Genomic DNA, 25,935 nt, shown 5'->3' on the forward strand with positions numbered 1-25,935 from the left:
GCAACAGCTTTTTTCTAGTTGGAGATCTTGCCTAACCCAGGGTGCGGAGGGTTTAAGCCTGGCTGATTTTCTTTCTTTCAGGGGTGCAATAGTATCCAAAGTGGTAGTGACCCAATGATTAAACGTTATTGCATCACTATCAGGTTCACCTGATAAAACATGAGAAGTATTCTGAAGTATAGGGCCAATAGTGTCTGGGGTGATTTTCCGCCAATTTCTTCGAAACTCCTGTTTATTGTCCGTGCTGTCTAGGCTGGTAGTGAAGCTAAGATTGCATGGGACCAAGTAGTGGTCTGACCATGTCACGGGGATCGGTTTCTCAGCCACCAGGGTAGAGATATTTGTAAAAACAAGATTTAAAAAATGTTCAACTTTATGTGTAGGTGCTGTAACCATTTGATCATGATTTATACCTTTAAGGAAATCGATCAGTTGGGACGCTGAGGAGCAATGTGCCTCATCTATATGAATGTTAAAGTCCCCTAAGACCAGATAATTTGTGTACTTCAGCGAGTGATCAGCTATTAAGTCGCACATGTTCCATAGCTCGCTGGATTTTGAGCCAGGTGGTCTCTAGATAAGTATTCCTGCTATGCTAAGTGTGGGGGTGATAGTAACCTTAAAGGAGATAGCTTCCAGCACATCTTTGGTTACTAGTTTTAAGTGTGATATTTCCCACTCCTTTTTGACAATGATGGCTAGGCCACCTCCGGGTCTATTCTGTTCTCTGTTTTCCGCCACTATTTTATAGTCATTTCATTTGGGATGGCCAGGTAGACAGCTGGTGTAGTGCTGTCTCTGAACCATGTTTCAGTTAGAAAATCATACCCCAGGTTTTTGTTTCTAAGAGCAGCCATATGTCATTGGCATGCTTAGGGAGTTACCTACAGTTTATAAGGCTCTGATGTTCGTAGCTAATATAGGTAATTTAGGGGGAGTAATTGTTTCCAGTGCTTTGCTTCTTGTATCTTTGCCATCATTAAGGTTAAAAGTCATGATTGCAGATCCATGCAGCGAGATCCTTCTGGGTGGGATTAGAGTAGCCATTGGACCTTAGTTCAAGGATTTGCTCCCTGGTAAGTACTACTCTAGGATCTGATTGTAGTTGGGCAGCATGGCTGGCACTGGATGCGGGCCAGGCGCGGACGGGCCCAGACAGGCTTGCCTTTGGTGCACCTTTGGTGTGCCAGCGGCGCGCCCGCTGCGTGTGCGTATGCTACACGTCCTCTGACCCATGTGCTTAATATAGGGGATATCCTGAATCAATTCCTCCACTTTCCCTCCCCCGTCATGTAGCCTAATTGACAGGGAGGAGAGTTTGGCCCCGCCCTCCACTCAAATGGCTCCTGCCGCGGTTGACCAGGGCTGAGGTTAAAGTCCAAGTGCGCTATGCGCTGTGCAAGGACGCAGGTAGGAGGGCAGGGGGGCAATGTGCAGGAATTAAAATACAGTGAGAGTAAAAACAAATGTGCCCAGATTCTGTCAAGAGATGGGGGGTGAAGTGAGGATCGCTGCGTTCAGCGCAGGCGGAAAACACTACTGACCGTCTCCCCATGCTCCGCAGAGCGTCCACTTTCGCTGATTTTTAAAGTAATTTGGCCTGCCCTCCACTCAACCGGCTCCTGCCGCGGTGGACCGGGGCTGTGGTCAAATTCCAAGTGCGCTATGCGCTGTGCAAGGATGCAGGTAGAGGGGCAATAACATTTTAGAGATAGCCAATTCATTTTGCTCTGTCATTCATTATCAAGCCAAAATGTGCTTCAAAAGAATACCTCTTTATCACAGTATGGTAAGCACTATTTCATTGATTGGACAAATCTTAAACCTTGCCCCAAAATCTTGATCTTGATTTTTGATGCCTTCAATAAGGTTGACTCTGATGGAGCTTCCTATGCAAAACTTTGGGGACAGACCTAAAACTCTTAAGGCCTGTTCCAGTTCTATTGGCAAACTTTCTGCTCTTGTCAGACCGCAAAATAGATTAAACATCTAAAGAGTACATTTTAAATCAAGCTCTAAGAGACCTGGATAGATTTGTTAATCAATCAGGTCCATGTATTTGCACACTAGGCCTAAACAGTGGGTGCGGTCAGATCAGTTCCCATTTCAGAAACTGCTAAAACAAAGCTGGCATTGAATGAAATGCATAGGAAGTCTAGAAAGACTTTTTTCAAACTGTGTCTATGATGTTTGTCACCGTCTTCAATGCTTAGGAATTCTCATTCTTAATTCATAATACTCTTCCTTCAGCCTTTCATTCTCATCTTCCAAGGTATATATGTAAAAAATGTCTGAAGGAAGCATTTTGCACTAACATTGGTTTTGTTACATTATTTATAAGCGGTCCATCCCTGTGCATGTACAACCCAAAGGTCCTAAAAAGGGGGAAGCCTTTTCACACATTATTTAAATCCGTAGTTTACCACTGTCCGATCCAATTATCATGTCTCCCAGCCCTGGAGTTCTGTAGACATATACAGAGGAAGTACAATGAAGAGATGTGCATGAACCTAGGCAAGTAATTGAGGAATAGTTTCTGTCATGGCATGTTTCCAGAAAGTAGAATTTCCACATATTCCAGAATATCATGACTATAAGCAACAGTCTAATTTCTTCTAGCAATTCATTCCAAAATGTTTGTAGTAGATATGTGATAACCTGATTCATAGTTGTCTTTTCTTTGTTTCTAATATCACTTCGCTGATTGCTATGAAGGTACTGATTGCTATGAAGGTACTGATTGCTATGAAGGTACGATGAATTGTTTGAGAAAAACGGATTTGTAGGTGATACAACAGAATTTATATTACATTTTTGATTCTTTTGGATGACCAGTGTTGATTATTTAAATGTGCTCTACTGTTTAATAGTGATTCAAAGTGTGATCATATTGCTTGAGGCCAGGAGTCTCCAGCATTTCCCACAACAGTTCAGAGTTCTGCCACATTTGATAGAATATCCGCTTGAGATAGGTTTGCATGCGGGTGGAAAGTGTAAATATTTATTTGCATACGTTAATGAAAACCATTGCATAGCAGATAAAACAGTAAAAAAACCATGATACTAAACCCCCAAAAAAGAGTACATTAGCTACCCATGTGAACAGTATTCCCAGAGTTCTATCCCTTTAGTTCTCCCGCTGTGTAGCCCTCACCTTTTAGCAGCATGTATCTGGCCCTAGCCTGTGCTCTGTGCGATAGCCTAAGGCTTATAGTTCATGTTAGTAGCGTTCCTTTACTCAGTGAGCCCTCAAGGTAGTCCGCCTTCCAGTTCTTCCGTTTCTCTTTAGCCGTGCCTGTAAAAATGCCCTTGATCAGTGTTCTTTATTGAAAGTGCTTGTGCTTTTCCTGCCTTGGGACCTGAAACTGGCTTTTGTAGAGTTTGGTCCTTAGTGAGTCCCAAACACTAAGGATCCCAATCCGGAGATGAAGAGGTCTTGTCGGAGTGCTGTGGGTTCCCAATCCGAAAATAACTAGATCTTGTTGGAGTGCTGTGGGCTCCGTCCACAGCCTGGCTTAACTGGTATGAGGACGTGGTCTCATAATTTAATTTTAATATGGCAAAAGGGCCAGGCCAAGATTTTCCTTTGAAGTAGTCCAGTATCAGTTTTTGTACTTTGCAGGTTTGCATGCAATTCATTTAAAAGGAAATCAATGTCATAGTATGGCGCTCATTACATGCGGTGACTTGTGATTTTGCCAGTCACCTCATTTACTGGCGAATAAAAACTAAGAAATCTGTGAGAACCCATGAAACTCTTCTGCCATTCTTAGGTGTCTATTTCCTTAATGCTGAAAAGCACACCACAAGGCTGAAATATTTGGGGTACCTAGTATCTGAATATTGAAACCACACTATGCGGGGGACAAAATATTGAGCACAGAATAAAAAATTGAAAATAAAATATTGACATGTAAGTCTAGATTTTCTATACCTAACTCCAACTATGTGCACCTACACAATACATATATCTTCAAAGTATGTAGATGTGGAGTTAGGAAAAGAAAATGTTTACTTCCCTATATCCACTTACATTTGAAAGGTTGCCCCTGATATTCTCTCCTCAATATTCTTGTCTCACAATATTGTTGGTGTTGCTATTCCGCAGCCCAACGTACTTAGCTGTACATGCGTTGAAATACATGCTTTGACGCAACTGTTCCAACTGCACTATCATCAACTGTTCCTACTGCTCTAGCATGATAAAACTGACCAATTAACAAAAAGGTAAATTAATCAGTGGGCCAGGATAAGGGGATAAGCGGGTGGTTCTGGGCATGGTTGTCAGAAAGATGAATGACCTGGCATGAATTATTCTGATGTGCCTCATTACCTGTGTTGTACCTTTTGCTGAGGCAACCCCTTGAGTGGCAGTAAGGATACAATCCCTGTGGCAAAGAGTTTATAAAGACACCTCATCTAAACTCAATAAAGCTGTACACTGGGTGAGGATCAAATCCGAACTGGCTGTACCGGACATGGGCATTTCTCCATGAGGCTGGAAGGCTTGGGGTCTGGTTTCGCGAGTGGGGGCCGGTTTTGTAGCAGTGCAGCAGTTTTAAAGTCACTGCAAAGTTCCTCATATATTCAGCAGTGTTCAGGCAACAATAACAGTGTCAAGACAACTCTGGTGATTAATGTACCTGCTGGAGAAAAATTAAAGTTTTGTCTAATGGCAGTTTTGACTCACATAAGGTGGTGCAGAGGGATAATATGCCTGCTGCAAAGAACATGTACCATTTATTTCATAGAACAATATTTTATGTGCATAGCTCAATAGGTTACTGCTTTTGTCACAGATTCTTTTGTTTCTGTGCTGTTCATGAGTGACAATTGTAATCCGGCACAGTGAGCTTTGAACTGCCATCAAAGAGCTGCATGCACACTGCATGGTACAGGTTAGAAAGTGATGCTTCTTCTCCAGCCTTTCATTAGCCTGATGGTGCTAAAAAGGTTTGTTTGGGTAGAACTAAATTGTTACTATTAAAGTCAACCCTAACCACTGTGTCATGTTCTGAATTCTGAGTTTATGCTTCTCTAGGCCAAGCACTCTTAAACAATGTCCACCAGTATGCATGACATGTGAATCCTACACCTTATAGTCCCCTTTACCTTATGTAACATTTTTTATACACTGATTTTCACACGTATGATTCATTGTCTCTGTATATGTGTGTGATGTAAAGTGCTCCAACTCCCTACACTGTTATGAGATAGCAAAATACATGTGAAATGGGGGCTCGGAGAGATGAGAGACCCTGTGGGAGGGTGATATTGAGGGAATCATTGAAGAGCCCCAACAAAGATTGTCTTTTCCTGGTGCACAGCAGGGTCATAATTTACTATGCTTTATACGCTAACTGAATTGAATATATAATGACAAATGTGTTGTAGAATACAACATTTTTTCCCATTTTTTCTTGCTGGGAGAACCTTCCCAAACGCTCTCTTTGTAGTGATCAGGATCGCACACTGCACTCTCTATGCACCGTATGGGGGCTGGTCTTCAAAGTTTGCCAGGACTGCTTTGGTTTGCCAGTCCGGTCCTGATTAGGATGTTTACTTGGCCAGATAAGGTTAGCCCCTTTGCCCTACCAACTTTAAAAGAAATATTAAAAATCAGAGGGACTAAGGAGCTACCTTACTTTGCCAATATCCACCCTGTCTTGACTGCTCTAAGGTACACACATCTCTAGTCAAATCCATCTTGAAGGATGGCCTTCGGCAAGGTTATTTTGGGGGTCCTACAGCACCTTCCGCACACCTACTCCATTGTCTATGTACATACCAATATATTACATATCAGTACATAGGGGTCGCTAAGACCACACCTCTTTGGGTGGGGGAAACATTACATGAAGTTAGCAAGCTACATGGCTTCAATACAGGAGAGGTGGGTGGCATAGTCTGCCTAGAAAATGTGATGGCTGTTGGGACTCACAAATCGCTTGCCTGTACAGGAGTATGGCCTCTCACACATGCAGCACTACAAATACACCCAGCTTTGACATGCCATGCATGCTGAGGCGGCAGACTTGGCCTCCTAGCCAGATGCATCCCCACTGGAAACCCACCTCCTGCCCGAACCCTTGGGGAAGGTTACAATATTGTCTGCATACAGGGTAATCATTAACAACAGCCCGGTGGCCTTAGAGGCCTCTGGTAATGCTGGGAGCGAGATGTGGGAGATATGGAGGATGTAGCCTGGGCGGCAGTGCTGATGCACCCTCAGGAGGTCGCCATTAGAGCGTGTTTCTGCTAGATATGGCTTAAAATCCTCCACAGGGTCTACAGTGTCTGGACAGGTTGCAGAAGATGGGGAAGATCCTACAGTCCTCCTGCCTGTGCTGCAAAACACGTCAGGTTATTCGAGCACACCATATTGTAATTCCCAAGGATACACCAATACAGGTTGACAATAGCGACACAATTGGGGACCATACTAGAAGGAGAGATAACGCTTATCCCCCAAATTGTACTCTTCGGAGTACTAGTAGATGTAGATATGCCTCATAAAAAGTTATTGTTCGGCTTGTTGGGTTTGGTGGCAGCCAAAATGGGTCTGGTGTGGGTTTTGGGGGGGTACAGGAGGACCCTACTAAGGAACAATGGGCTGTGTGGAATGGATGCTTGCATGGCAGTTGAAAAAGTGGTCTACGCTGCTAGGGGTTGCCCTAGGAAATATGAACAAAAATGAGATCGATGAGGGCGTTCCTTAGCATTGAGATAGAAGGCTCTCAGCTGACACTGGATTGTGCCCTGAGCAAGGCCCTCCTCACCCCAGCTAGGAAAATACTGGATTTTGGCAGAGAAGTAACCACTCCTACTATCACCTAACGCCCATCCTGCACAAATCTCCTGGACATTTGTGAATTGCTTTATGCTGATTTCCCTAGAAAATGTGTGGTGGCATTTCAAGGATTAACTGGGTAGTTGTTTGTAATGTGGAAATGCTCGTTTTGGATGTTAATGCTGAATTAGAAAATTAAAGTAAAATATAATAAAAACAATTATCCAAAAATGACAAAAATCCGATAATGGTGCCGGAGATATGACTTTTTAAAGTTGTAAGTAGTAATAGCACCAAGGAGCATAAATACCAATGAAAGTTTGAGCTGAACACAATGCAGAAAGCAAACCATGTTTGTCCTGGTCAAAGATTGTACCTTGTGATTTTAGTAATTTTAGTCCCAATCCACAACAGGATTACACTTCTAAAGCCCCCCAGGATCTCAGTAGAAGCACTTTGAGACACACAAGGTGTCAGACAGAGGCCAAACAGCAGGGTCCAGTCCAGATCAAGTTGCCACCAGTCACATGGGCAGTTGCAGGGAAAGACATTGAGCTGCTTTTTTAGGTCTCGGCTTCGAGACCTATTGTCACTAAGTTCACTCTCAACGGAGCCAGAGCAGTGAACGAGCGCCGATTGCATCTCGTGGACGCGCATGCCGAGCCTCCTGGAGCCGTGCACATCTCTTGCTCCACATTCACACTCACGGAAGCACACACTCACGCACGCGCACACACACACACACACACACACACACACCCACCCTCCCTCTCTGCCCACTCCCTCTCTGCCACCCCCCCTCGAACCCCACTCACCAGGCACTTTCCCTCGCAGCAGGTCAGTCATGGCAGCAAGCAGACTCGGTGTCTTCTCCGGGGATCTTCAGCTAATGTGCACGCCCACGCTGCGTCTCGTGCGCGCCCGCCACGCTGTTTCGCGCCTGTTGATCCTCAGCTTGTTGCTTACAGCCAGTGGGTTGAACTTGAATGTACTCGACAAAATATCCTTATATAACTAAAAAGTGAGCATCATCTTCATCTCACGTTTGTAAAGGTAACCATGAACACCAATTGTGTTAAGAATATATTGAATACGATAGATCACCTTCCACTCGCCCATACATATACTTTAAATTCCTTATTCATATTATTAGAACAAAGCAACGCAGAAGATAATTTTTGGTTGTCTGTGGGTGGGGAGATGGGGTTAGCACTCTCTGCCCTCTTTTCCTATCATTGACTCTTTGGCGCCTATAGGAAAAACCCAAGCTGCTTATACTTTAGAGGAATTCTGCATAAGGATTATTATAGTGTAAGTGCAGAGTGCGCACAGTTCAGAGTGAGCTGAGTGCAGAGTGTGAAGTAGTGAGTGCAGAGTGAGTGAGCAGAGTGTGAGTGCAGAGTGTGAAGTAGTGAGTGCAGAGTGAGTGTGCAGAGTGTGAATGCAGCGTGCAGAGTGTGAGTGCAGAGTGTGAGTGCAGAGTGTGAGTGCAGAGTGTGAGTGCAGAGTGTGAGTGCAGAGTAGAGAGTGCAGAGTAGTGAGTAGTGAGTGCAGAGTAGTGAGTGCAGAGTGTGAGTAGTGAGTGCAGAGTGTGAGTGCAGAGTGTGAGTAGTGAGTACAGAGTGCAGAGTAGTGAGTGCAGAGTAGTGAGTGCAGAGCAGTGAGTGCAGAGCAGTGAGTGCAGAGCAGTGAGTGCAGAGCAGTGAGTGCAGAGTAGTGAGTGCAGAGTAGTGAGTGCAGAGTAGTGAGTAGTGAGTGCAGAGTAGTGAGTAGTGAGTGCAGAGTAGTGAGTGCAGAGTAGTGAGTGCAGAGTAGTGAGTAGTGAGTGCAGAGTAGTGAGTAGTGAGTGCAGAGTAGTGAGTGCAGAGTAGTGAGTGCAGAGTAGTGAGTAGTGAGTGCAGAGTAGTGAGTAGTGAGTGCAGAGTAGTGAGTAGTGAGTGCTGAGTAGTGAGTGCAGAGTAGTGAGTAGTGAGTGCAGAGTAGTGAGTAGTGAGTGCAGAGTAGTGAGTGCAGAGTAGTGAGTAGTGAGTGCAGAGTGTGAGTAGTGAGTGCAGAGTGTGAGTGCAGAGTGTGAGTAGTGAGTACAGAGTGCAGAGTAGTGAGTGCAGAGTAGTGAGTGCAGAGTAGTGAGTGCAGAGTAGTGAGTGCAGAGTAGTGAGTGCAGAGTAGTGAGTGCAGAGTAGTGAGTGCAGAGTAGTGAGTAGTGAGTGCAGAGTAGTGAGTAGTGAGTGCAGAGTAGTGAGTAGTGAGTGCAGAGTAGTGAGTGCAGAGTAACGAGTAGTGAGTGCAGAGTAGTGAGTAGTGAGTGCAGAGTAGTGAGTAGTGAGTGCAGAGTAGTGAGTAGTGAGTGCAGAGTAGTGAGTGCAGAGTAGTGAGTGCAGAGTAGTGAGTAGTGAGTGCAGAGTAGTGAGTAGTGAGTGCAGAGTAGTGAGTAGTGAGTGCAGAGTAGTGAGTGCAGAGTAGTGAGTGCAGAGTAGTGAGTGCAGAGTAGTGAGTGCAGAGTAGTGAGTGCAGAGTGTGAGTGCAGAGTGTGAGTGCAGAGTGTGAGTGCAGAGTGTGAGTGCAGAGTAGAGAGTGCAGAGTAGTGAGTAGTGAGTGCAGAGTGTGAGTGCAGAGTGTGAGTAGTGAGTACAGAGTGCAGAGTAGTGAGTGCAGAGTAGTGAGTGCAGAGTAGTGAGTGCAGAGCAGTGAGTGCAGAGCAGTGAGTGCAGAGCAGTGAGTGCAGAGCAGTGAGTGCAGAGTAGTGAGTGCAGAGTAGTGAGTGCAGAGTAGTGAGTAGTGAGTGCAGAGTAGTGAGTAGTGAGTGCAGAGTAGTGAGTGCAGAGTAGTGAGTGCAGAGTAGTGAGTAGTGAGTGCAGAGTAGTGAGTAGTGAGTGCAGAGTAGTGAGTGCAGAGTAGTGAGTGCAGAGTAGTGAGTAGTGAGTGCAGAGTAGTGAGTAGTGAGTGCAGAGTAGTGAGTAGTGAGTGCTGAGTAGTGAGTGCAGAGTAGTGAGTAGTGAGTGCAGAGTAGTGAGTAGTGAGTGCAGAGTAGTGAGTGCAGAGTAGTGAGTAGTGAGTGCAGAGTGTGAGTAGTGAGTGCAGAGTGTGAGTGCAGAGTGTGAGTAGTGAGTACAGAGTGCAAAGTAGTGAGTGCAGAGTAGTGAGTGCAGAGTAGTGAGTGCAGAGTAGTGAGTGCAGAGTAGTGAGTGCAGAGTAGTGAGTGCAGAGTAGTGAGTGCAGAGTAGTGAGTAGTGAGTGCAGAGTAGTGAGTAGTGAGTGCAGAGTAGTGAGTAGTGAGTGCAGAGTAGTGAGTGCAGAGTAACGAGTAGTGAGTGCAGAGTAGTGAGTAGTGAGTGCAGAGTAGTGAGTAGTGAGTGCAGAGTAGTGAGTAGTGAGTGCAGAGTAGTGAGTGCAGAGTAGTGAGTGCAGAGTAGTGAGTAGTGAGTGCAGAGTAGTGAGTAGTGAGTGCAGAGTAGTGAGTAGTGAGTGCAGAGTAGTGAGTAGTGAGTGCAGAGTAGTGAGTAGTGAGTGCAGAGTAGTGAGTAGTGAGTGCAGAGTAGTGAGTAGTGAGTGCAGAGTAGTGAGTGCAGAGTAGTGAGTGCAGAGTAGTGAGTGCAGAGTAGTGAGTAGTGAGTGCAGAGTAGTGAGTGCAGAGTAGTGAGTAGTGAGTGCAGAGTAGTGAGTGCAGAGTAGTGAGTAGTGAGTGCAGAGTAGTGAGTAGTGAGTAGTGAGTGCAGAGTAGTGAGTAGTGAGTGCAGAGTAGTGAGTAGTGAGTGCAGAGTAGTGAGTAGTGAGTGCAGAGTAGTGAGTAGTGAGTGCAGAGTAGTGAGTAGTGAGTGCTGAGTAGTGAGTAGTGAGTGCTGAGTAGTGAGTGCAGAGTAGTGAGTAGTGAGTGCAGAGTAGTGAGTAGTGAGTGCAGAGTAGTGAGTAGTGAGTGCAGAGTAGTGAGTGCAGAGTAGTGAGTAGTGAGTGCAGAGTAGTGAGTAGTGAGTGCAGAGTAGTGAGTAGTGAGTGCAGAGTAGTGAGTAGTGAGTGCAGAGTAGTGAGTGCAGAGTAGTGAGTAGTGAGTAGTGAGTGCAGAGTCGTGAGTAGTGAGTGCAGAGTTGTGAGTAGTGAGTGCAGAGTCGTGAGTAGTGAGTGCAGAGTCGTGAGTAGTGAGTGCAGAGTAATGAGTGCAGAGTAGTGAGTAGTGAGTGCAGAGTAATGAGTGCAGAGTAGTGAGTAGTGAGTGCAGAGTAATGAGTGCAGAGTAGTGAGTAGTGAGTGCAGAGTAGTGAGTAGTGAGTGCAGAGTAGTGAGTAGTGAGTGCAGAGTAATGAGTGCAGAGTAGTGAGTGCAGAGTAGTGAGTGCAGAGTAGTGAGTGCAGAGTAGTGAGTGCAGAGTAGTGAGTGCAGAGTAGTGAGTGCAGAGTAGTGAGTAGTGAGTGCAGAGTAGTGAGTAGTGAGTGCAGAGTAGTGAGTAGTGAGTGCAGAGTAGTGAGTGCAGAGTAGTGAGTAGTGAGTGCAGAGTAGTGAGTGCAGAGTAGTGAGTAGTGAGTGCAGAGTAGTGAGTAGTGAGTAGTGAGTGCAGAGTAGTGAGTAGTGAGTGCAGAGTAGTGAGTAGTGAGTGCAGAGTAGTGAGTAGTGAGTGCAGAGTAGTGAGTAGTGAGTGCAGAGTAGTGAGTAGTGAGTGCTGAGTAGTGAGTAGTGAGTGCTGAGTAGTGAGTGCAGAGTAGTGAGTAGTGAGTGCAGAGTAGTGAGTAGTGAGTGCAGAGTAGTGAGTAGTGAGTGCAGAGTAGTGAGTGCAGAGTAGTGAGTAGTGAGTGCAGAGTAGTGAGTAGTGAGTGCAGAGTAGTGAGTAGTGAGTGCAGAGTAGTGAGTAGTGAGTGCAGAGTAGTGAGTGCAGAGTAGTGAGTAGTGAGTAGTGAGTGCAGAGTCGTGAGTAGTGAGTGCAGAGTTGTGAGTAGTGAGTGCAGAGTCGTGAGTAGTGAGTGCAGAGTCGTGAGTAGTGAGTGCAGAGTAATGAGTGCAGAGTAGTGAGTAGTGAGTGCAGAGTAATGAGTGCAGAGTAGTGAGTAGTGAGTGCAGAGTAATGAGTGCAGAGTAGTGAGTAGTGAGTGCAGAGTAGTGAGTAGTGAGTGCAGAGTAGTGAGTAGTGAGTGCAGAGTAATGAGTGCAGAGTAGTGAGTGCAGAGTAGTGTGTAATGAGTAGTGAGTACAGAGTAGTGAGTAGTGAGTGCAGAGTAGTGAGTGCAGAGTAGTGAGTGCAGAGTAGTGAGTGCAGAGTAGTGAGTAGTGAGTGCAGAGTAGTGAGTGCAGAGTAGTGAGTGCAGAGTAGTGAGTAGTGAGTGCAGAGTAGTGAGTGCAGAGTCGTGAGTAGTGAGTGCAGAGTCGTGAGTAGTGAGTGCAGAGTAATGAGTGCAGAGTAGTGAGTAGTGAGTGCAGAGTAATGAGTGCAGAGTAGTGAGTAGTGAGTGCAGAGTAATGAGTGCAGAGTAGTGAGTAGTGAGTGCAGAGTAGTGAGTAGTGAGTGCAGAGTAGTGAGTAGTGAGTGCAGAGTAATGAGTGCAGAGTAGTGAGTGCAGAGTAGTGTGTAATGAGTAGTGAGTACAGAGTAGTGAGTAGTGAGTGCAGAGTAGTGAGTGCAGAGTAGTGAGTGCAGAGTAGTGAGTGCAGAGTAGTGAGTGCAGAGTAGTGAGTGCAGAGTAGTGAGTGCAGAGTAGTGAGTGCAGAGTCGTGAGTGCAGAGTCGTGAGTAGTGAGTGCAGAGTAGTGAGTAGTGAGTGCAGAGTAGTGAGTGCAGAGTAGTGAGTGCAGAGTAGTGAGTGCAGAGTAGTGAGTGCAGAGTAGTGAGTGCAGAGTAGTGAGTGCAGAGTAGTGAGTGCAGAGTAGTGAGTAGTGAGTGCAGAGTAGTGAGTGCAGAGTAGTGAGTAGTGAGTGCAGAGTCGTGAGTAGTGAGTGCAGAGTAATGAGTGCAGAGTAGTGAGTGCAGAGTAGTGTGTAATGAGTAGTGAGTACAGAGTAGTGAGTAGTGAGTACAGCGTAGTGAGTGCAGAGTAGTGAGTAGTGAGTGCAGAGTAGTGAGTAGTGAGTGCAGAGTAGTGAGTAGTGAGTGCAGAGTAGTGAGTAGTGAGTGCAGAGTAGTGAGTAGTGAGTGCAGAGTAGTGAGTAGTGAGTGCAGAGTAGTGAGTGCAGAGTAGTGAGTAGTGAGTGCAGAGTAGTGAGTAGTGAGTGCAGAGTAGTGAGTGCAGAGTAGTGAGTAGTGAGTGCAGAGTAGTGAGTGCAGAGTAGTGAGTGCAGAGTAGTGAGTGCAGAGTAGTGAGTGCAGAGTAGTGAGTGCAGAGTAGTGAGTGCAGAGTAGTGAGTGCAGAGTAGTGAGTAGTGAGTGCAGAGTAGTGAGTAGTGAGTGCAGAGTAGTGAGTAGTGAGTGCAGAGTAGTGAGTGCAGAGTAGTGAGTGCAGAGTAGTGAGTGCAGAGTAGTGAGTGCAGAGTAGTGAGTGCAGAGTAGTGAGTGCAGAGTAGTGAGTGCAGAGTAGTGAGTGCAGAGTAGTGAGTAGTGAGTGCAGAGTAGTGAGTGCAGTGTAGTGAGTGCAGTGTAGTGAGTGCAGTGTAGTGAGTGCAGAGTAGTGAAGGCAGTGTAGTGAGTGCAGTGTAGTGAGTGCAGTGTAGTGAGTGCAGAGTAGGGAGTGCAGAGTAGTGAGTAGTGAGTGCAGAGTAGTGAGTGCAGAGTAGTGAGTGCAGAGTAGTGAGTGCAGAGTAGTGAGTGCAGAGTAGTGAGTGCAGAGTAGTGAGTAGTGAGTGCAGAGTAGTGAGTGCAGAGTAGTGAGTGCAGAGTAGTGAGTAGTGAGTGCAGAGTAGTGAGTTCAGAGTAGTGAGTAGTGAGTGCAGAGTAGTGAGTGCAGAGTAGTGAGTGCAGAGTAGTGAGTGCAGAGTAGTGAGTGCAGAGTAGTGAGTAGTGAGTGCAGAGTAGTGAGTGCAGAGTAGTGAGTGCAGAGTAGTGAGTAGTGAGTGCAGAGTAGTGAGTTCAGAGTAGTGAGTAGTGAGTGCAGAGTAGTGAGTGCAGAGTAGTGAGTGCAGAGTAGTGAGTGCAGAGTAGTGAGTGCAGAGTAGTGAGTGCAGAGTAGTGAGTGCAGAGTAGTGAGTAGTGAGTGCAGAGTAGTGAGTAGTGAGTGCAGAGTAGTGAGTAGTGAGTGCAGAGTAGTGAGTAGTGAGTGCAGAGTAGTGAGTGCAGAGTAGTGAGTGCAGAGTAGTGAGTGCAGAGTAGTGAGTGCAGAGTAGTGAGTGCAGAGTAGTGAGTGCAGAGTAGTGAGTGCAGAGTAGTGAGTGCAGAGTAGTGAGTGCAGAGTAGTGAGTAGTGAGTGCAGAGTAGTGAGTAGTGAGTGCAGAGTAGTGAGTGCAGAGTAGTGAGTGCAGAGTAGTGAGTGCAGAGTAGTGAGTGCAGAGTAGTGAGTGCAGAGTAGTGAGTGCAGAGTAGTGAGTAGTGAGTGCAGAGTAGTGAGTAGTGAGTGCAGAGTAGTGAGTAGTGAGTGCAGAGTAGTGAGTAGTGAGTGCAGAGTAGTGAGTAGTGAGTGCAGAGTAGTGAGTGCAGAGTAGTGAGTGCAGAGTAGTGAGTGCAGAGTAGTGAGTAGTGAGTGCAGAGTAGTGAGTAGTGAGTGCAGAGTAGTGAGTGCAGAGTAGTGAGTAGTGAGTGCAGAGTAGTGAGTAGTGAGTGCAGAGTAGTGAGTGCAGAGTAGTGAGTGCAGAGTAGTGAGTGCAGAGTAGTGAGTGCAGAGTAGTGAGTGCAGAGTAGTGAGTGCAGAGTAGTGAGTAGTGAGTGCAGAGTAGTGAGTAGTGAGTGCAGAGTAGTGAGTAGTGAGTGCAGAGTAGTAAGTGCAGAGTAGTGAGTGCAGAGTAGTGAGTGCAGAGTAGTGAGTGCAGAGTAGTGAGTGCAGAGTAGTGAGTGCAGAGTAGTGAGTGCAGAGTAGTGAGTGCAGAGTAGTGAGTAGTGAGTGCAGAGTAGTGAGTAGTGAGTGCAGAGTAGTGAGTAGTGAGTGCAGAGTAGTGAGTAGTGAGTGCAGAGTAGTGAGTGCAGAGTAGTGAGTGCAGAGTAGTGAGTAGTGAGTGCAGAGTAGTGAGTGCAGAGTAGTGAGTAGTGAGTGCAGAGTAGTGAGTGCAGAGTAGTGAGTGCAGAGTAGTGAGTAGTGAGTGCAGAGTAGTGAGTGCAGAGTAGTGAGTGCAGAGTAGTGAGTGCAGAGTAGTGAGTGCAGAGTAGTGAGTGCAGAGTAGTGAGTGCAGAGTAGTGAGTGCAGAGTAGTGAGTAGTGAGTGCAGAGTAGTGAGTGCAGAGTAGTGAGTAGTGAGTGCAGAGTAGTGAGTGCAGAGTAGTGAGTGCAGAGTAGTGAGTGCAGAGTAGTGAGTGCAGAGTAGTGAGTAGTGAGTGCAGAGTAGTGAGTAGTGAGTGCAGAGTAGTGAGTAGTGAGTAGTGAGTGCAGAGTAGTGAGTAGTGAGTGCAGAGTAGTGAGTAGTGAGTGCAGAGTAGTGAGTGCAGAGTAGTGAGTAGTGAGTGCAGAGTAGTGAGTAGTGAGTGCAGAGTAGTGAGTGCAGAGTAGTGAGTAGTGAGTGCAGAGTAGTGAGTAGTGAGTGCAGAGTAGTGAGTAGTGAGTGCAGAGTAGTGAGTAGTGAGTGCAGAGTAGTGAGTAGTGAGTGCAGAGTAGTGAGTAGTGAGTGCAGAGTAGTGAGTAGTGAGTGCAGAGTAGTGAGTAGTGAGTGCAGAGTAGTGAGTGCAGAGTAGTGAGTAGTGAGTGCAGAGTAGTGAGTAGTGAGTGCAGAGTAGTGAGTAGTGAGTGCAGAGTAGTGAGTAGTGAGTGCAGAGTAGTGAGTAGTGAGTGCAGAGTAGTGAGTAGTGAGTGCAGAGTAGTGAGTGCAGAGTAGTGAGTGCAGAGTAGTGAGTGCAGAGTAGTGAGTAGTGAGTGCAGAGTAGTGAGTGCAGAGTAGTGAGTAGTGAGTGCAGAGTAGTGAGTAGTGAGTGCAGAGTAGTGAGTAGTGAGTGCAGAGTAGTGAGTGCAGAGTAGTGAGTAGTGAGTGCAGAGTAGTGAGTGCAGAGTAGTGAGTAGTGAGTGCAGAGTAGTGAGTAGTGAGTGCAGAGTAGTGAGTAGTGAGTGCAGAGTAGTGAGTGCAGAGTAGTGAGTAGTGAGTGCAGAGTAGTGAGTAGTGAGTGCAGAGTAGTGAGTGCAGAGTAGTGAGTAGTGAGTGCAGAGTAGTGAGTAGTGAGTGCAGAGTAGTGAGTAGTGAGTGCAGAGTAGTGAGTAGTGAGTGCAGAGTAGTGAGTAGTGAGTGCAGAGTAGTGAGTAGTGAGTGCAGAGTAGTGAGTAGTGAGTGCAGAGTAGTGAGTAGTGAGTGCAGAGTAGTGAGTGCAGAGTAGTGAGTAGTGAGTGCAGAGTAGTGAGTAGTGAGTGCAGAGTAGTGAGTAGTGAGTGCAGAGTAGTGAGTAGTGAGTGCAGAGTAGTGAGTGCAGAGTAGTGAGTAGTGAGTGCAGAGTAGTGAGTAGTGAGTGCAGAGTAGTGAGTAGTGAGTGCAGAGTAGTGAGTAGTGAGTGCAGAGTAGTGAGTAGTGAGTGCAGAGTAGTGAGTAGTGAGTGCAGAGTAGTGAGTGCAGAGTAGTGAGTAGTGAGTGCAGAGTAGTGAGTAGTGAGTGCAGAGTAGTGAGTAGTGAGTGCAGAGTAGTGAGTAGTGAGTGCAGAGTAGTGAGTAGTGAGTGCAGAGTAGTGAGTAGTGAGTGCAGAGTAGTGAGTGCAGAGTAGTGAGTGCAGAGTAGTGAGTAGTGAGTGCAGAGTTGTGAGTGCAGAGTAGTGAGTAGTGAGTGCAGAGTAGTGAGTGCAGAGTAGTGAGTAGTGAGTGCAGAGTAGTGAGTAGTGAGTGCAGAGTAGTGAGTAGTGAGTGCAGAGTAGTGAGTGCAGAGTAGTGAGTAGTGAGTGCAGAGTAGTGAGTAGTGAGTGCAGAGTAGTGAGTAGTGAGTGCAGAGTAGTGAGTAGTGAGTGCAGAGTAGTGAGTAGTGAGTGCAGAGTAGTGAGTGCAGAGTAGTGAGTAGTGAGTGCAGAGTAGTGAGTAGTGAGTGCAGAGTAGTGAGTAGTGAGTGCAGAGTAGTGAGTGCAGAGTAGTGAGTAGTGAGTGCAGAGTAGTGAGTAGTGAGTGCAGAGTAGTGAGTGCAGAGTAGTGAGTAGTGAGTGCAGAGTAGTGAGTGCAGAGTAGTGAGTGCAGAGTAGTGAGTGCAGAGTAGTGAGTGCAGAGTAGTGAGTGCAGAGTAGTGAGTAGTGAGTGCAGAGTAGTGAGTAGTGAGTGCAGAGTAGTGAGTAGTGAGTGCAGAGTAGTGAGTAGTGAGTGCAGAGTAGTGAGTAGTGAGTGCAGAGTAGTGAGTGCTGAGTAGTGAGTGCAGAGTAGTGAGTGCAGAGTAGTGAGTAGTGAGTGCAGAGTAGTGAGTGCAGAGTAGTGAGTAGTGAGTGCAGAGTAGTGAGTAGTGAGTGCAGAGTAGTGAGTAGTGAGTGCAGAGTAGTGAGTAGTGAGTGCAGAGTAGTGAGTAGTGAGTGCAGAGTAGTGAGTGCAGAGTAGTGAGTGCAGAGTAGTGAGTAGTGAGTGCAGAGTAGTGAGTAGTGAGTGCAGAGTAGTGAGTGCAGAGTAGTGAGTGCAGAGTAGTGAGTAGTGAGTGCAGAGTAGTGAGTAGTGAGTGCAGAGTAGTGAGTAGTGAGTGCAGAGTAGTGAGTAGTGAGTGCAGAGTAGTGAGTGCTGAGTAGTGAGTGCAGAGTAGTGAGTGCAGAGTAGTGAGTAGTGAGTGCAGAGTAGTGAGTGCAGAGTAGTGAGTAGTGAGTGCAGAGTAGTGAGTAGTGAGTGCAGAGTAGTGAGTAGTGAGTGCAGAGTAGTGAGTAGTGAGTGCAGAGTAGTGAGTGCAGAGTAGTGAGTAGTGAGTGCAGAGTAGTGAGTAGTGAGTGCAGAGTAGTGAGTAGTGAGTGCAGAGTAGTGAGTAGTGAGTGCAGAGTAGTGAGTGCAGAGTAGTGAGTAGTGAGTGCAGAGTAGTGAGTAGTGAGTGCAGAGTAGTGAGTAGTGAGTGCAGAGTAGTGAGTAGTGAGTGCAGAGTAGTGAGTGCAGAGTAGTGAGTGCAGAGTAGTGAGTGCAGAGTAGTGAGTGCAGAGTAGTGAGTGCAGAGTAGTGAGTGCAGAGTAGTGAGTGCAGAGTAGTGAGTAGTGAGTGCAGAGTAGTGAGTAGTGAGTGCAGAGTAGTGAGTAGTGAGTGCAGAGTAGTGAGTAGTGAGTGTAGTGAGTAGTGAGTGCAGAGTAGTGAGTAGTGAGTGCAGAGTAGTGAGTAGTGAGTGCAGAGTAGTGAGTAGTGAGTGCAGAGTAGTGAGTAGTGAGTGCAGAGTAGTGAGTAGTGAGTGCAGAGTAGTGAGTAGTGAGTGCAGAGCAGTGAGTGCAGAGCAATGAGTGCAGAGCAGTGAGTGCAGAGCAATGAGTGCAGAGCAGTGAGTAGTGAGTAGTGAGTGCGGAATGCAGAGTAGTGAGTGCAGAGCGAGTGTGCAGAGCAGTGAGTGCAGGTGCAGAGTGGTGTGTGCTGTTGAGTGCAGAGTGGTGTGTGCTGTTGAGTGCAGAGTGGTGTGTGCTGTTGAGTGCAGAGTGGTGTGTGCTGTTGAGTGCAGAGTGGTGTGTGCTGTTGAGTGCAGAGTGCTGTGTGCTGTTGAGTGCAGAGTGCTGTGTATTGGCAATGTAAATGACAATGCCATCTATTTATGATTTAAAGAAAAAAAAGAAATGTCATGAGCAATGCCAATAGCTCCACCTTTAATGATGCCGAGACCATTGCATTGTAAATGCTTGTTATTCAACAGCAAGTGGATGGATTGGGGCTATAACTCGAAACCTTAATGTGAACTTTCAGGTAGATATAGAGCAAAGGCTGAGCCAATGTCAGTGAAGGAATCCCCAGGGCTGTGTGAAATATCAGTGTGGTGAGCTTTGCCTGCATCTCCAGACCTCATACCTGCATTTTTACCAGCGTGACTATGAACATGACAAAATTATGTTCCGAGACTCTTGCAAGAGGGAAATACGAAAGAAAGGAAAGTGAAAATTGCCAATGAAGAAAGTAAGTACTAGGAAGAAGAAAAATAAGGAAAAGTTTAAAAACATGAAAAGGGTAGAATGCATAGATGGTGGAAAATACGTGAAAATAGTAAAGGGGAGATGAGGAAAGAAAAAAATGAAAGGCAACTTTTGAATATTCTAGGAGGCAATATTTTACAGCATCTCGCTGAGGTAAAGCTCTTAAGCCACTACTCCTGTCACTTGTCATTCTGTACCTGATGTCATGTTATTTGCCTTTTGAGTGGTCTGGTAGTGTTAGCGGTCATCATGTTCAACCAGGAAGTAGGAGGTAGTTACTTAAAGCAAATAGAAAACATCTGGTCAATTTTGTTTATTTTGTATTATGAATTAGTAAATATATTTTAGATAAACAATACTGTTGTTTTTAGAATTTGGTAAAGTTTTCATATTATGTATGGCTGTTTTTTTCAAACTGCAGACAGATCGTTGAGTGATTAGCAAGGCAGTGCTTAATTTGTAAAATAATAAGTTATGGTGCCCAAAACGCTGTTTCAGGATGTTCTTTTGAAAATTAGCACACCAAATAACATGGCTACCTACTATTGAATGCACCTCAGTCCTCTTTAATTTACTACTAGATAATGCTGCCCCTTGATCTAAATCTTGCCAGTCCCTGCTTTCTCCCTTTTTGCCCAATTTCCTGTCTTTCTCTTTCTCCTTCTTTCTCCTTCTTTCTCATGCTTTTGTTTTTCTCTCTTGTACATGGTCAATATCTGATGAGGAAAAATAAATGCTTGTCCCCAGAAATGAGTGTCAGTTGGCCCCACTTGCAACCACCATCTCAGATTAAGCACTGAGCAAGTACCTGCTACCAAGATTAAAGGGATGGCTGCATATTGCATGAGCTTCAAGAGTAAGTGCTATGCATAAATAAAAGGTTGAGCAAAAGTGCATGTTAAGGCTATGGGTTAATAAGTGTTGGAAATTGGTTTCTGGTTGAGGGGGGTAAAACCCTTCTCAAGCAGCAACTACAATTTGTGTTACGTTGAAGTCACAGCAAACCCAAAATTAACCTGTTCTTAACCCTCTGGTAGCTTAGCGCAAATGTAGTCAGGCTTAATTTAGAGCACTGTTAAAGCACTTCAAATAGTAATAAAGTGAAAGCACAACACAAGAAAAATTCCACACCAACTTAGAAAAACAGAGTACAATTTTATAAATTATTTGATATCAAATTGACAGAAACCCAATAAGAAGAACCAGAGGAATGCAATTTTATAGATGTCAGTTAAGTGATGCACCTTAAAGTAAAAAGCGCTGCTCGCAGTTATCTACTCATTAGAGACCAGGTGAGTCACAAGTTCAGGCCAGTCACGATGGAGCATGGGACATATATAGGGACCAGGTTAGTCCAACTGAAAGGAGTTCAGTTGACAGTGGAAGGGGCTGTAAGGAGCAGGGAGAGCAATGTGTATGGTGGTCGATGTATTGCGTAGAGCAGGCTGGGTCTCGCAGACAGTTATTGCTGTAGCGGAAAGAGCCTGTTCAGGCAGGAGACTTTTGAAATCATTCAAAAAAAATAGACGAGGGAAGTGAAACTACCAGAAGTGACATGATAAAAGTGGAACTACTCTAAATGAAGAGACAATGGCAAGAGCTTCACTTCAACATTTGAGCCATTACAAACTCAAGAAAGGAAATGGGAGATGCAAGTGAACAGTGAAGAACAATGTCAACCAGTTCATTTCCCTGAGGAGAACCCTGAATTGTTGGGTTTGAAACACGTCGACACATTCAAAAATAGGGACTTGGTAGGAAGAATAAGGGGCTCCAAAGGAACCTACCGATAAATGGAAATATAACTCAGATCCCAATTGGGAGGCAGTTTTTTCAACCCCCTATTTTCATTGCAGGAGTATTGAAAAAAGTGAAAAGGGACTACTCCTTGAACACTTAAATTGAGATCTGCGACATTATAAATTTATCAATCATCAGACCTTATTTTTGTAAATATATTTTTGTATATTCTATGTCTATTATGTTGAATTTTATTTTGCTTGTTCAATTAGTATTTGTGTTATACTAGCATGTCTAATACAGTGGTGGTCTGACACTTTGGGCTAGATGTAGGTAATCCTATTTAACTGATTCTAAAATACCGAATTTTACCGATTCGGTATTTCAGAATCGTTAAATGGAATGTAGCTAATTATTCGGTAAATTTTACCGAATCAGTAGGATTTGATATTACCAATTCGGTATTTACCGAATCGGTGAACACCGATTCTGTATTTACCGAATCAGTAATTCCCATTCATTTTAATACAAGTGAAAACGTTGGTCGAAGCTTCTAGCAAGCCCTGCCTCCTTTTCCCATCAGATTCCGTACCACTCTGTACCGGGGACACAGCATTGGTTATTCAGGCCTTTGCTATGCCTTCGAAAAGGAGCCTGACCATTCCTCTGATAAGAACCGGCTTCTACTAGCGCACAGAGTGCAGTAAACAAGTGAAAGCAAAACATCACTTCTCACCTAGAAAGGCTCAGAAGATGGAGTCGCTTAAGCATAGGTCACTAATGCAAGATGGCATAAGATTATGCCAAAGCCAATAGGCAAGCCCTGCCATTAAGCAAGATAAAGGCAGAAAATAGAATGGTCAAAGCCAATAGTAAGAACTCCTAATTCTCACCACTGACACATTCCTACACAACTGCACTCCTTCAAATGCACATCCCACATGCTCTGCTCTTGGCAAACTGTTCCACTCAGTAACAGCTCCCACTGAAAGACAGCAAGATTACAGAGCAGAAGAGAAGCAGGCAAATGCAGGACCATCCTACATTAAGGCTAGGGTAAAATAGCACACTAAAATCAATTAAAATGTTGATAGTTGGAGGTCATAATAGGGTGCCAGACTACAAAAGTGGCTCTTTCACTACACCTACCCCAGGATTGGCCTAGGTCTATTAAAATGGAAGTTTTTGGCCTGTCAAGAGGTTTATCATGCCAAATCAAAATGGCAATTTAAAATCACACAGCTGGCGGGTAATGGTAGGCCAGAGACATGTTTAAAGACATGTTTAACGGATGCTTAGGCCTACTTAGGTGGGTTGCACAATGAGTACTGTCGGCATCCCATTTACAGGCCCTGGGTATATGTAGTGCCACTTTACTCGAGATTTAGAAGTAAATCAAATATGCAAATTGGGTGTAAGCCAATGTTGGCATGTTTAAAGGAGAGAGCACAACCACTTTAGCAATGGTTGACAGTGGTTAAGTGCCCAAGATCCTAAAGCCAGCAAAAATGAAGTCACCAAAAAACAGGAAGGCAAATAAGTTGGGGGAAAACCATCCCAAGGATGTCTGGTGTAACAATAAAGGATTATCTCAAAACTCACAGCACTTCTTGTCAAAACCTGAGATTGGGCCTGTAGTCTTGCAAGAGCAAAGGCGGGACTACAGTGGCCATTTTGCACTGAGACATTATTCAGAGCATGGGGATTGCTGTGCCATTCTTTAAAACATTGGAATGCAATTTTTCATGCCTAAAAGAAAAACTTACCATGTATTTTAAGTTCCAGGCATGCTATGGGCTCTCTACCACCTGTGCTGCACCAACACCCCTTACAGGGCTTGTGTGCAGTGAAGTGCACACTTTTGAAGGCAGTTGAGCATGTGAACGGGCGAAATGCCGTTACAGTGCAAGATCGCCAATGAATGAAGTCCCCTAATCCATTAGCCCATCCTTAATGCTGAGGTGGGTAGAACCAAAGTGTGACTGACATTTACACAGACCTGTGGATGAAGATGACTGATGAATGTCCCTTTGTGTATGTACGTATATATATACTAGCAGCCCGTCCCGACATTGTCCAGGAGCAATTAGGCTTCAGGGCCCCCGCCCGCCCCGGCATTGTCCGTGGGTCCCCCGGAGCCTTCCTCCATATATTGCATATTATACCTCTATGTTTACTTTGTACGCGTTTGTAACCTGCACACGTCACTTTTTCCTCCTGTAATGCAGTATTATACCTCTATGTTTACTTTGTATGCTTTTGTAACATGCGCACATAACTTTTTCCTCCTGTAATGCACCTTTTGGCTCACTTTTGTAATGCTCCGTTTGCTTCCTCTTGCTCACGATGCACGCTTTTGTAACCTGCACACGTAACTTTTTCCTCCTGTAATGCACCGTTTGGCTCACTTTTTTTAATGCTCCGTTTGCTTCCTCTTGCTCACGATTGTCATTTTTGCTTAATTTTTCCGCCGCTCACCGCTCCTAAATAAATAAATAAATAACCTACCTCATCCGCCGCTCACTGCTCCTCCCCGCCTGTCCGCTGCACCTCACCGCCTGTCCGCTGCTCCTCACCGCCTGTCCGCCGCTCCTCACCGCCTGTCCGCTGCTCCTCACCGCTCCTCCCCGCGCCATGTCCGCCGGTCCTCCTTGCGCTCCTGGACGCCGTTCCTCCCCGTGCTCCTGGATGCCGTTCCTCCCCGCGCTCCTCACGTCAGCACGCATGTCGCGGCCGGCGCTTCTTCCAAGGGACTACTTTTTTTTGGTACATTTTTTAAATAACGTATATTTATTACGTTTATATAGCCTATGTCCATCTGCATACCCTCACGATTACAACGATGTATTGGGTGTGTGGATTGGCGCTGTGGTTCCCGAGTTTACCCGCCTCAAAGGTTCAAAGTTCTTCCTTTATAATAGTAGTATAGATATATTTTTAGTATGATTGTTTTGGGGAACACAAGTCTCACCAGGAGTGGACCGTGCAGGTAAGAGCGGTGGGGACGGGTGGGGGGAGGGATTCAACAGACGAAGATGAAGGAAAATAAATTATTTATCAAATTTTCCCTTGTCATCACCTGTCGAATCCCCCTCCACCCCGCCCCACCAACCCACCGCTCTCAGTTGCACTGCCCGCTCCTGAGCCTCACGGCCAGACAAAAAGAAAACAATGTGAAGCCTTACGATAGGGATTAAGTGCCAGCATGTCCTAAAAATGTTCAGTCGATCCTGAGTGAAAAAGCCACAAAAATAAGTACTAACATGCATCCCCTGCTACTCTACTTTTAGTGGAGATTTGCAGTTTTGTTTGTTTCAGATTCCACAGAGCCTTTGAGTACTGTACCCTAGGCAGCTGGTTCATAGAACTGGCAGAAAGGAATTCATACAGCACTTTTGTTTTATTTCTAGGCGGAAATAAGGTGTATAACAGAGAAATCCAAATAGAACGTCCATGCACAGCGCCTTTCCATGAGTGTGCAGGGGAGCCAGCCACTGTTTGCTTTAATGGAAGGAAATGTTTTATATTTAAGTTAAAGAAATTTAACAAGCCGAGCCAAGGAAAAAATAGACTTCTGTTGCACAATTTAGATAGAGAAAGTTTGGGATTGTTTTGAAAGCTGGTCATGAGTGGACCCAGCTAACAAAGACAAATCGATGAATCATTAGAAGATGCTATGTGGTGAGTAAACTCTGTCAGTGACTGGCTGAACACGCTGTACTAAGAGTCCCTGTGCTCTAAAACGTGTAAGCAATATTTACAACTGTGGAAACCCCACCCTGATGGTAGATTTCATGAATTAGGATTTGTCCTTTGCTTCCAGAGAATGCCCTTTATAGGTCTGGCGACTGGCGTGATAGTGTTGTCAAGAAGACTATTGGTACCAATTATTTAAAATGCAAAGAATGGGCTTTGGCGTCACCCTAAGAAGTGTTACACTTTAACTTAATGCTATTGGATATTAACTGTATCATACCACCTTCAAGAATGTGCTTCCGTTGGTATGCTCAGATACTACTTTTCATTTGAAAAGTCCACTCAAACATCACACAAAGTATCATTTAATTATTTATCTCCTGTACGCAGTTTATACAAAAAGCAATCCATGTTTGATACTTTGTGCCCAGCTCAGGCAAAGCTAATAGGGCAGGCTTTAATATACTAAACAGCATTTCTGCATGTAACCCATATAAAAAGCATGTGTGAATGCTTGTTTTTACATGTGCTTGCACATTATAGTTAGATCTGTTGGCTTTGCCCTTGCTTTTCAGTTGCATGTCAGGTGTGCCTATTTGTCTCGCTAATGAAAGAAGAAACTGTGACGCGCTTTCAACCTGGATAAATGACAACGAGAGGGCCCTGCATACAAAGTGAATGTTGAATGCAGGGGGAGCCATTTGAAGTTGGATGTCAAATTCTGCTTTAAGAGAGTTCACTCCTTTTTATGAGGTTAATTTTTTTAAAGTCGAAGCTCTATTAACTACTAATGGACCTAATTAGAGAATCGCTTAACCAGTCTAATAGCTTGTCAGACCCATCATCAGAAAATCCTTGTAATTATCTGGATAACTATTCAAGCCGCTCATTTATTTTCTCTTCTTCCCTCCTTCGTTTGAGTGTTCAGCGCCCAGGCCCCATTACACACGAGACAGGCTCGCAGAAATATGAGACCACTTTAATAAAGTGTCAATTCAGCACTGAGTCAATTCAACATGCACCTGTGTGTTTCTTCCTTACAAATTCCCAAACACAGTAAGTCACTGCCCATTGAAATAGAGGCCTAAACCTGAAATGGGAAAGTAATAACTTCTTATCCCTAACTTTCAACTTCATTTTTTTTCTTTACTGTAACAAGTAATTACTTAGAACAAGGAAGTAAGGAACAGATATTTATAACTGTAAAATGACAAGCTCTATATGGACGAGTTTGCCTTTTATCCAGTTGTCAAGTGGCTGGTGTCGGCTTTGATAATCCCTTAAATGATGAAGTATGTTTTACAAATGTATAGATTTTTTAATAGCGATTGTCACCAATTTTCAGGTGACGGTCCATGGAGCAGACTCGCCCTGCTGTGACTGCAAGTGTAGTTCAGTTCATAATTGCAGTCATCTTTGTAATTGACTGACCGTGAAGATTCTTTCTCAAATTTAAGCGGGTCCTTCTCCCGCACACCAGGCCCTTGAGGTGATGCAGTCAGAGACCAAAAGGAGCCTTTATATATATATATATATATTCACTGAAAAAACCATAGGTTATAGACCATTTATAGTTAGGAACTAGCATTTACAAAACCTTATTTTACTCACACAAAACCATTGAAATTC

At 45.0% G+C, this 25,935-nt stretch overlaps 1 protein-coding gene across 1 annotated transcript in view; it reads left to right on the forward strand.

Annotated features, from left to right (window-relative positions):
- Window positions 1-25,935, forward strand: part of SYN2 (synapsin II) — a 1,078,985-nt gene that overhangs the window by 856,205 nt on the left and 196,845 nt on the right. The gene's annotated exons all lie outside the window — the stretch shown is intronic.

The sequence above is a fragment of the Lissotriton vulgaris genome, chromosome 9, assembly GCF_964263255.1.
Source record: "Lissotriton vulgaris chromosome 9, aLisVul1.2, whole genome shotgun sequence".
Taxonomy (NCBI): Eukaryota; Metazoa; Chordata; class Amphibia; order Caudata; family Salamandridae; genus Lissotriton; species Lissotriton vulgaris.